We start from the raw sequence: 11088 nt of genomic DNA on the forward strand, positions 1-11088 counted from the left end.
ATAGGGGATTGGCTGTCAAATAGGGGGCAGAGAGTGGGGGTCAATGGGTGCTATTCGGATTGGCAGTTGGTGACTAGTGGAGTGCCCCAGGGGTCGGTGCTGGGGCCTCAGCTATTTACCATTTATATAGATGATCTGGAGGAGGGAACCGAGTGTAAGGTGTCGAAATTTGCTGATGACACCAAGATTGGTGGAACGGCAAATCGTGCAGAGGGTGTGGAAAGTCTGCAGAAGGATCTAGATAGGCTGGGCAAATGGGCCAGGAACTGGCAAATGGAATTTAATGTTGGCAAGTGTGAAGTTGTCCACTTTGGTAGGAATAATGGTAGGAAGGACTATTACTTACGGGGCGAAAAACTGCAGCAGGCGACGGTGCAGAGGGACCTCGGGGGCCTTGTGCATGAGTCGCAAAAACCCAGCCTGCAGGTGCAGCAGGTGGTCAGGAAGTCAAAAGGGATGCTGGCCTTCATAGTGAGGGGGATTGAATTTTAAAGTAGGGAGGTCTTGCTGCAACTGTACAGGGCACTGGTGAGGCCGCAGCTGGAGTACTATGCGCAGTTTTGGTCACCGCACTTACGCAAGGATATTTTGGCCTTGGAGGGAGTGCAGAGGAAGTTTACTAGGCTGATACCAGAGTTGAGGGGGTTAAACTATGAGGAGAGGCTGAATAAACTAGGCTTGTATTCGTTAGAGTTAAGAAGAATGAGGGGAGATCTCATTGAGACATATAAGATGATGAACAGGATGGATAGGATAGAGGTGGAGAGGCGCTTCCCTCTCAGAAAGGACAGAAGGACTAGAGGGCACAGCCTCAAGATAAAGGGGGGGCGGTTTAGAACGGAGTTGAGGAGGAACTTCTTCACTCAAAGGGTGGTGAATCTCTGGAATTCTCTGCCCGTTGAAGTGGTGGAGGCTACCTTGCTAAATATATTTAAGACGCGGGTTGATAGGTTTTTGATAGGCAAGGGGATTAAGGGTTATGGGGAGAGGGTGGGAAGGTGGAACTGAGCCACGACAGATCAGCCATGATCTTATTGAATGGCGGGGCAGGCTCGAGGGGCTAGATGGCCTACTCCTGCTCCTATTTCTTATGTTCTTATGTAAGTGATGATGCCAGCATTGGGCTGGGGTAAGCACAGTTAGAAGTTTCACAATGCTGGGTTAACGTCCAACAGGTTTATTTGGTACCATCACCATTGGCAGATGGTGGAATTTGAATCCAAGAAAAATCAAGAATTTAAAGTTTAATAATGGCCATGAAAGCATTAGCCCAGCTGGTTCACTAAGGGAAGAAAATCTGCCGTCCTTTCATGATCTGGCCTCAGGGTCTACAGCAATGTGGTTGAATCTTACTGCCTCCTGAGATGGCCTAGCCAGTTCAAGAGCAATTTGTTGGTGTTCCCATCCCATGAAAAAAATGGGAAACCTGTGGATGTGATATATCTAAACTTCCAGAAGGCATTTGACAAGGTGCTGTATGAAAGACTGACCCAGAAGGTGAGTTCGGAGGGGATTGGGGGTAAAGTACTAGACTGGATTGAGGATTGGCTGACTGGCAGAAAGCAGAAGGTCATGATAAATTGGTCCTTCTCTGGATGGCGAACTGTAATTATTGGGGTACCATAGGGGTCAGTTCTTAGACCTCAAATATTTACAACTATATAAATGATCTGCAAGCAGAGACATGTAGCCAAACGGACCATCTAAAATGGTGTTTTGTAAAGCACTCTGGAACAATTGGGCAAGAAACTAAACCGACAGGCTGCAGTTTAAAGGCAGAGACAAACAGGCTGCAACCCTGCTGAGTGAATAAACAGGATATGGGTTGTCTCCGGGATGAAAGAGACTTTCTGGTCACACTGGGTTGTGTACCAGACATAGGGGCACCGGGAACCCTTATTTAGGAGGGAGGTATATGACCTATGTGCCTCCAACACCTACAGACATGGCCGCTGGGGTCACACCCAGAGATCGGTGTGGTAGCACCTGATTGGCCTCTTATCGATCAGGGTGATCAAGTCCTGATTGATTGATTGGCAATGGCCAAAAAGGGGCTTGAAACCAAATGAGGTATAAAGGGTGCTGCACAACCAGGAATCTCTCTCTCTCTCTGCCCCCACAAACAAGCTACAAGAATGGTGAACATCGCCAGCACAAGGAGAGCCACCACACCCGAGAAGGAAGGAAGGAGGATCAGAGCCAGAGTGCCACACCAGACCAAAGGACCAGACTATGCAGACGACTACCGAGACCAGCACACAGATAAAGGCCAATATCTGCTTGGGTACTTGTCAGTCACGCAAAGTTAAGTCAAAGTCTTGTATTGTACTTGAATCCTAGTATTTTCCTGAAAGATAACTTATTTTTGGTTGGGTGGGTGATTATTGATTGTGTGGGTTTAAATAAATATTGGTTGTACTAACAAGACGTCTACTCATAGTTATTTGTCCACCGTATAAGGGTTAAAACAGACTGGGTGGCAAGCAGCAAACAGAGGGCACTATTTTATCCTTTTTTGTCTCAGTGCTGGGCAGACTTGAAACAGAATGTTTCAGATCCATTTTCTGGGCCTGTTTTTTGTTCCCACCACCCCCCCATACTCATGCTGCTTGCAAAAATATCAGTGAATCGGATTCTCACTGCAGAAGCCTGTGGGTGGGGCTTAATGTGCTGGAAACCCTGCCGTATTGTAGGGCCCTGCCAGAGCAGTCCAGGCACCTGAACCGTATTTTCGGGAGCCCCATGCACCTCTCCACTATCGCGTGGGTGGCAACATGGGCCTTGTCATCCCAGGTCTCTACCTCAGTCACAGGCCTCCCCACAGACGTCATCAGCCAAGTCCAAAGCAGGTGCTCCATGTCACCCACGAGCCATCACTGCAGCCTGGGCTCCTCCTCAAAGGCCTCTGGGATGTCTGAGCTCTTCAGAATCAAACTGTCTTGCAAGCTGCTGGGGTGTCTGGTGCAGATGTGCATGTTGCTCATGTTGTGGTCAAAAACCAGTTGGACATATAGTGAGCAGAACCCCTTTCTATCAAAGAATCTTTGTGGATTCTGAAGCGGGGTCTTGAGGATGACACGGGTGCAGTCTATAGCTCCCTACATATTCGGCATCCTTGCAATGATCATGAATGCTGAAGCCCGGGCTTCCTGCTGGGCCTGGTCCGGGTGAAATGTGATATACTGCCCAGCCTGGGCATACTGGGCATCCGTGACATGCCTGACACAGGTGTGGACAGCAGACTGTGAAATGCCACATTCAGCTCTGCTGGGGGTCTGGAAGGAGCCAATGTCAGAGCAACTGTCAATTTGTCTGCCAACGAGACTGGTGATCCTCCACCTCCCCACTGCCCCAAGGTGCCAGGTCCTGCAACAAGTGGCACAGGTGTTGCACTGTCACATTGTGGCCCAGAGCTGTTGGCAGCACATGGTCTCTGTCATTTGTTCAATTGACACTCGTGTGCAGAACTGCTGGGGTTTCTGCTTCCTCCTTCTCCTGCAACCCCCTCTGGGTGAATGGTGGCCACCTCCTCCCTCTGGTGATCGTCTCCGTCTGGCTGTGCAAGTGGTAAGGCTTGGGCCTCCTGTTCCTGCAATTCATCCTCCAGCTCCTCCTCCTCAGCTCCAGCAGCAACTGAAAGAACAGCAAGATCGATTGGTTGCATCGCAAAAGCCATCTCATCACTCTGAAGGGTGGGCGAATTTGGGGAAGGGAAGAAACACACGGAAAGGTTAAGGAATGCTGCTAGTCCAGCAACATACACTGCCCACAGGAGCCCAACCAACACACACCCTCATTCCCCACCCACAGGCCCCCCCCACCAAACAGCCCCCCATTCCCCACCCACAGACCCCGAGAAACAGACATCCCCATTTACAGACCCCCCCACCAATACACACCACCATTCCCCACCCACAGACCTCCCACCAACACAGTCCCCCATTCCCCACCCACAGGACCCCCCAACACAGTCCCCCATTCCCCACCCACAGGACCCCCACCAACACAGTCCCCCATTCCCCACCCACAGACCTCCCACCAACACAGTCCCCCATTCCCCACCCACAGACCTCCCACCAACACAGTCCCCCATTCCCCACCCACAGGACCCCAGCAACACACCCCCATTGCCCATCCACACAGCCTCCACCACCACAGTCCCCCATTCCCCACCCACAGACCCCTCCCCACCAACACAGCACCCCCATTCCCCATCCACAGAGCCTCCACCAACACAGTCCCTATTCCCCACCCACAGGCCCCCCCACCCACACACCCCTCATTCCCTGCCCACAGACCCCCAGCAACACAGCCCCCCATTCCCCACCCACAGATCCCCCCACCAACACAGCCCCCCATTCCCCACCCACAGACCCCCCACCAACACAGCTCCCCATTCCCCACCCACAGACCCCCCACCAACACAGCCCCCCCATTCTCCACCCACAGAACCCCCACCAACACAGCCCCCCCATTCCCCACCCACAGACCCCCCACCAACACAGTCCCCCTATTCCCCATCCACAGACCCCCCCACTAACACAACCCCCCATTCCCTACCCATAGGCCCCCAGAAACACAGTCCCCAAATTCCCTACCCCCAGAGCACCCCCACCAACACAGCCCCCTCATTCACCACCCACAGGCCCCACCATTCCTCACCCACAGATGCCCCCCAACACAGCCCTCCCATTCCCCACCCACAGCCCCCCCATCAACACACCCCCCCCCCCATCCTCCCCCCAGTATTACTCATCCAGAACCCATGCAGTAGTGAGCATAGACACTGCAGCTTGAAAAGTTCTGAGACTGCAGCAGTGCAATTTCAAAGAGATTTGGGCACATCCTTAGCTGAAAGAGCGCTGCGTGCATTAGGACCCAGTAGCATCCCCAAAACCTGTGGTCAGTGCTAAGACATGTGTCCGTGCTACCAATCAGACATCAGACATCCTGCTGAACAACAGCACCTTCCTCCTCCATCCCATCACTCCCCCCCACCCCACACACACACACACACACACACACACACACACACACACACTCGCAGAGTCCTCCTAGCCTGAAACACAACATGGCCACCATAAAAGCAATCCCCATAAGCAGCACAGACCCATCCGATAACAGGCACTTACCTCCTCACTAACCTTCACTGATGGAGCACCTGAAACATAGAAACCAACATAGAAACCCTACAGTGCAGAAGAAGGCCATTTGGCCCATCGAGTCTACACCAGCAACAGTCCCACCCAGACCCCATCCCCATAATCCCACATGTTTACCATGCTAATCTGTCTAACCTACAGATCTTGGGACAGTAAGGGTCAATTTAGCATGGCCAATGTACCTAAACTGCTCGCCTTTCGAGTGTGGGAGGAAACCGGAGCACCCAGGGGAAATCCATGCAGACACAGGGAGAATGTGCACACCCTGCAGTGACCCAAGTCGGGAATCAAACCCAGGTCTCTGGCACTATGAGGCAGCAGTGCTAACCACTCACCTAATTAAATACGAGCACCATGTCTCCCAAGATCATGCACTTTTATTTGTGGTGGTGGATAGTGAGGGCAGTGCCTCTCACTTTGGGGAGGCAGGGCCTCTCATTCCTACATTTAAATAAGTCTCCCACAGTTTAGATGGGAGACCAATTTGAAACTTCACAGATTTGCCACCCTCAGGCCCGATTGAGGGCCTTCCTGCCTCAAACCCCCCTCTAATCCATCACCCACCTTCCTCCTACTCTCTCCAACCTGTACCCCCACCACAAGTTGAGCAACCATCCCTTATTTTACGAGGTTGTCCCATCATCCTGTTTATGCTGTCATTTGGTCCTTTAAGCTTTCCTCATTTGCAGTACCCACCATCCCCATTTTGCATACCCCCACAGCTCCGGCACACCCACCATCCCAAAAACCCCGTGGCAGGCGAGAGTTGGTCCCCTGCCCCTCTCAATCACTCCTCTTTCCCTTCATCTCAAACAATGAAGAGACAGAGTACAGGAATAAGAACATAAGAACATAAGAAATAGGAGCAGCAGTAGGCCATCTAGCCCCTCGAGCCAGCCCTGCCATTCAATAAGATCATGGCTGATCTGAAGTGGATCAGTTCCACTTACCCACCTGCTCCCCATAACCCTTAATTCCCTTATCGATCAGAAATTTATCTACCCGTGACAAACATATTCAACGAGGTAGCCTCCATCACTTCAATGGGCAGAGAATTCCAGAGATTCACTGCCCTCTGAGAGAAGAAGTTCCTCCTCAATTCTGTTCTAAACTGCACCCCCCCCCCTTATTTTGAGGCCGTGCCCTCTAGTTCTGGTTTCCTTTCTAAGTGGAAAGAATCTCTCTCCCTCTATCCTACCTATCCCCTCCATTATCTTATATGTCTCTATAAGATCCCCCCTCATCCTTCTAAACTCCAATGAGTACATGCCCAATCTACTCAATCTCTCCTCATAAGCTAACACCCTCATCTCCAGTATCAACCTGGTGAACCTTCTCCCTCCAAGGCCAAGATATCCTTTCGCAAATAAGGAGACCAAAATTGCACACAGTACTCCAGTTGCAGCCTCACCAGTGCCTTGTACAGTTGCAGCAAGACCTCCCTGCTTTTATATTCTATCCCCCTCGCTATAAAGGCCAACGTTCCATTCGCCTTCTTGATCACCTGCAGACTGGGTTTTTGCGATTCATGCACAAGGACCCCCAGGTTCCTCTGCACAGTAGCATGCTGCAACTTTTCACCATTTAAATAATATTCCATCTACTATTATTTCTTCCAAAGTGGATAACCTCACATTTGCCAACGTTATACTCCATCTGCTAGGTCCTCGCCCACTCACTGAGCCTACCCAAATCTCTCTGCAGACTTTCTGCGCCCTTCACGCAATTCACTTTTCCACTCATCTTCGTGTCATCAGCAAACTTTGTTACCCTACACTCAGCCCCCTCCTCCAGATTGTCTATGTATATGATAAACAGTTGAGTGAATTGAACTTTTATTGAACATGTCTATTCCAGGCCGATTCCAGATTGGGCAAACGCGGTAGTAACGGCAAACATGCTGGTAAAGTGGGGTGTGCTGCTCATTAGTTGGATTGAATCCATGCAAAAATATTTAAATTGATGTCGCACCTGTTTGGGTGGGTTCCCGATCACTGCCATTTTCGGGCCTTGGTAAACTGCAAAACGGTGCAGAAACGGACACAGATCACACTACTCACCTCGTGCCTGACTTTACCAAACTTTCACACCCTAAAATGGGCACAATGCAATGGGAAAGTGACCCCCAAAGAGTTTACAGATGGATATTGATAGGCTAGAAGAGTGGAGCAGAACCTGGCAGCTGGAGTTTAATGTGGGTAAGTGTGAGATTATCTATTTTGGTTAGAAAAATAAAAGGGCAAATTATTATTTAAATGAGAAGCAGATTCAAAGTTCACCAGTGCAGAGGGATTTGGGTGTGCATGAATCGCAGGAAGTGTGTGTGCAGGTACAGCATATAATAAGAAAGGCAAATGGAAACTTGGCATTTATTGCAAAAAAAGACTGGATTTTAAAAGTAGAAATGTTGTTCTAATTGTACATATTATTGGTGAGACCACACCTAGAACATCATGTCAGTTCTGGTCTCTGTATTTGAGGAAGGATATGCTGGCACTGAAGGCAGTTCAGAGGAGGTTCACCAGATTGATTCCAGGGATGAAAGGGCTGCCATGCAAGAACCGGCTGAATCACTTAGGCTTGTAATCGCTGGAGTTCGGAAGAATGAGGGGGATCTAATTGGCAGATATAAAATGATATTGATATAAAATGATAATGATTTCACATCTGTCTTTACCCATGAGAATGAGGAGGTAGTTATGGAACCTGGGGAGAGAGACTATGAGACTCTAGAGAAAATTATCATAGGGAGTGACAAGGTATCGCGCAAAGCTCCAGGTCCTGATGAATTGCATCCTAGGCTATTGTGGGAGGCAAGGGAGGAAATTGCAGGGGCTCTGACCCAAATTTTTAATTCTTCCCTGGCCACCAGGGAGGTGCCAAAGGACTGAAGAACAGCTAATGTGGTCCCACTATTTAAAAAAGTTTGTAGAGACAAGCCAGGGAATTAGAGACCAGTGAGTCTCACGCCTGTGATTGGGAAACTACTGGAGAAGATTCTTAAGGGGAGAATCTATCTCCATTTGGAGAGGCAATGTTTGCTCAGGGATAGACAGCATAATTTTGTCAGAGGGAGGTCATGCTGAACAAATTTGATTGAATTTTTTGAGCATGTAACCAAGTGTGTGGATTAGGGTAGTGCAGTTGATGTAGCTTACATGGATTTCAGCAAAACCTTTGACAAAGTCCCACATGGGAAACTGATTAAGAAGGCAAATGCACATGGGGTACACGGTGATCTGACAAGGTGGATTCAAAATTGTCTTAGCGGTAGGAGACAGAGGATGATGACATATGGCTGCTTTAGTGACTGGACGCCAGTGGCATACCACAGGAATCCATGCTGTGCCCCCTACTGTTCGTCATTATATAAATGACATAGATGACTATGTGGGGGGTAGGATCTGTAAGTTTGCTGATGACACCAAGATTAGCCGGGTGGTTAACAGTGAGGTTGAGTGTCTAGGGTACAGGAAGATATAGACAAGATGGTCAAATGGGCAGATGGAATTTAACCCTGAAAAGTGTGAGGTGACACACTTTGGAAAGTGTAATTTGACAAGGAAGGAAATGACTGACACCAGGAAGTTCTGAAGAACAAAGGGACCTTGGCGTGTTTGTCCATAGATCTCTGAAGGCAGAAAGGCAGGTAGATAGGGTGGTGAAAAAGGCAATCGGGGTATAGATTACAAAAGCAGAAAAGTCAAGATGGAGTTGTATCGAACTTTGGTGAGGTCACAGCTGGAGTACAATGTGTGATTGTGGTCACCACATTATAGGAAGGACATGAATACAATGGAGGGGGTGCAGAGGAGATTCACCAGGATGCTATCTGGGATGGAACATTTAAATTATGAAGAGAGGTTGGATAGGCTTGGGTTGTTTTCATTGGTGCAGAGAAGACTGAAGGGCAACTTGATTGAGATGTTCAAGTTTATGAGGGACATGGACAGGATACACAGGGAGCAGCTGTTCCCTTTATTTGATGGGTCAGTTGCGATGAGACACAAATTAAAAGCGAGGGGTGGAAGGTTTAGGAGAGATTTGTGGAAAAACTTTTTTACTCAGAGGGTCTGGAATGCACTGCCTGGGAGGGTGGTGGAGGTGAGATGCCTCACATCCTTTAAAAAGTGCCTGGAAAGCTCCTTGGCATGCCATAATATTCAAGGCTATGGGCCTTGCTGGCAAGTGGGATTAGGTGGACAGGTCAGGGCATTTAATGCGTTGCTGAAGACTGGAAGGGTCGAAGGAGCTCTTGTGCACTGCAGTATTCTGTGATTCTGTGATAAAGTGGAGATTGATCAAATGTGCCCCCTTGTGGGCAGTCTAGAACAAGAGGTTATAGATATAGAGTGAGGGGAGGTAGGTCCAAAACTGAGATGAGGAGAAACTCTTTGTCTCAGAAGGTTGTGAATCTGTGGAAATTACTGCTCCAGAGTGCAGTGGAGGCAGAATCAGTCAACAGACCAAGAAAGAGATAGATATGTTTCTGATGAAAAGCGGGATTAAGGGCTATGGGGAGCAGGCAGGAAAGTGAAGTTGAGACTAGGATAAGGTCAGCAACGATCATGTTAAATGGCGGAGTGGGCTCGATTAGCTGAATTGCCGACTCCTTCTCCTAATTCCAATGTTTCTTTGTTTGTGGTTGGAATGTGAAATGAGAGTGAAGATGATTTGCTGATACCTGATTCGAAATTCAAAGGAAGTAGAAGCACCTTCTTATCCTGTCTGTGCTCACTCCCTTAGGCATTCATATGATGGGCAGCACAGTGGCACAGTGGTTAGCGCCAGGGATCTGTGTTCAATCCTGGCCTTAGGCGACTGCCTGCGTGAAGTCTGCAGATTCTCCCTGTGTCTGTGTGGGTTTCTTCCGGGCGCTCAGATTTCCTGCCACACTCCAAAGATGTGAGGATTAGGTGGATTGGCCGTGCTAAATTGCCACTTAGTGTCCCAAGATGCGTAGGTTAGATGAGATTAGCCATGGGAAATGTGTGGGATTGGGCGGGGCAGAGGGCCTGGGAAAGGTACTCTGTCAGAAAGTCAGTGTGGATTCGAAGGGCTGAATAGCCTCCTTCTGCACAGTAGGGATTCTATAATTCTGTGATAATCAAGAGGAGGAGCTTGCAGGTAATAAATCCCTCTTTGTCCTTCTTTTACACCTGCCCCTTTCTTACCTCCTTGCTGCTGATGGCTGCAGCCCAAGCTCCCAACTGCTGCTCGGTACAGCAAAGTCCTGTTCTGTCATTTCATACAGCCTCCCTGTCCCACACTTCCCTCAAATAGACTCCCTGTCAAGAGATATGCAGTGCCTACTTAAAGAGGCAGGCCAGGTTAAAAAAAAACGACACTCCACAAAGCTTTCTGCATTTTTATTTAATTGTAAAATGTTCTATATATGCACACACACATATATATATAATTCTACATTTGCAGAGGTGAAGAGATAGATTTAATAGATCTTATGGTCTCGATAAATAAAAAAGGACACTTACATTAGAACAGGGCATTTTTTAAAAAAAATTGTTATCTAAAATCAATATCACCATTTCGAAAGGAAATTGGGTGAATGCTTGAAGGAGAAACCTTTGCAATGTTGAGGAGAAAGAGCAGGTTAAGTGGACCTAATTGGATATCTTTCAAAGCCCCAGCACAGGCACAATGGGCCAAATATCCACCCCTGTGCTATCTCAGTCTATAATTTACCAATAGTAAAAATAGGAGCAGCAAAGAGGATATTGATTTCTTAGCTTCAGTTTCATTCTTTTAGAAGCTATGATGCATTCACCAATTATCCAACTAAGATCTGTTAACCAATGTTCATATTTAAAACAGTTCATGTTTCTAAATTAGGTAATGGTGACACACACACACACACACACACACACACACACACACACACACACACACACACACACACACACACACA

This window comes from Carcharhinus amblyrhynchos, chromosome 9 (genome assembly GCF_965287045.1).
Source record: "Carcharhinus amblyrhynchos chromosome 9, sCarAmb.v2.hapA, whole genome shotgun sequence".
Classification (NCBI taxonomy): domain Eukaryota; kingdom Metazoa; phylum Chordata; class Chondrichthyes; order Carcharhiniformes; family Carcharhinidae; genus Carcharhinus; species Carcharhinus amblyrhynchos.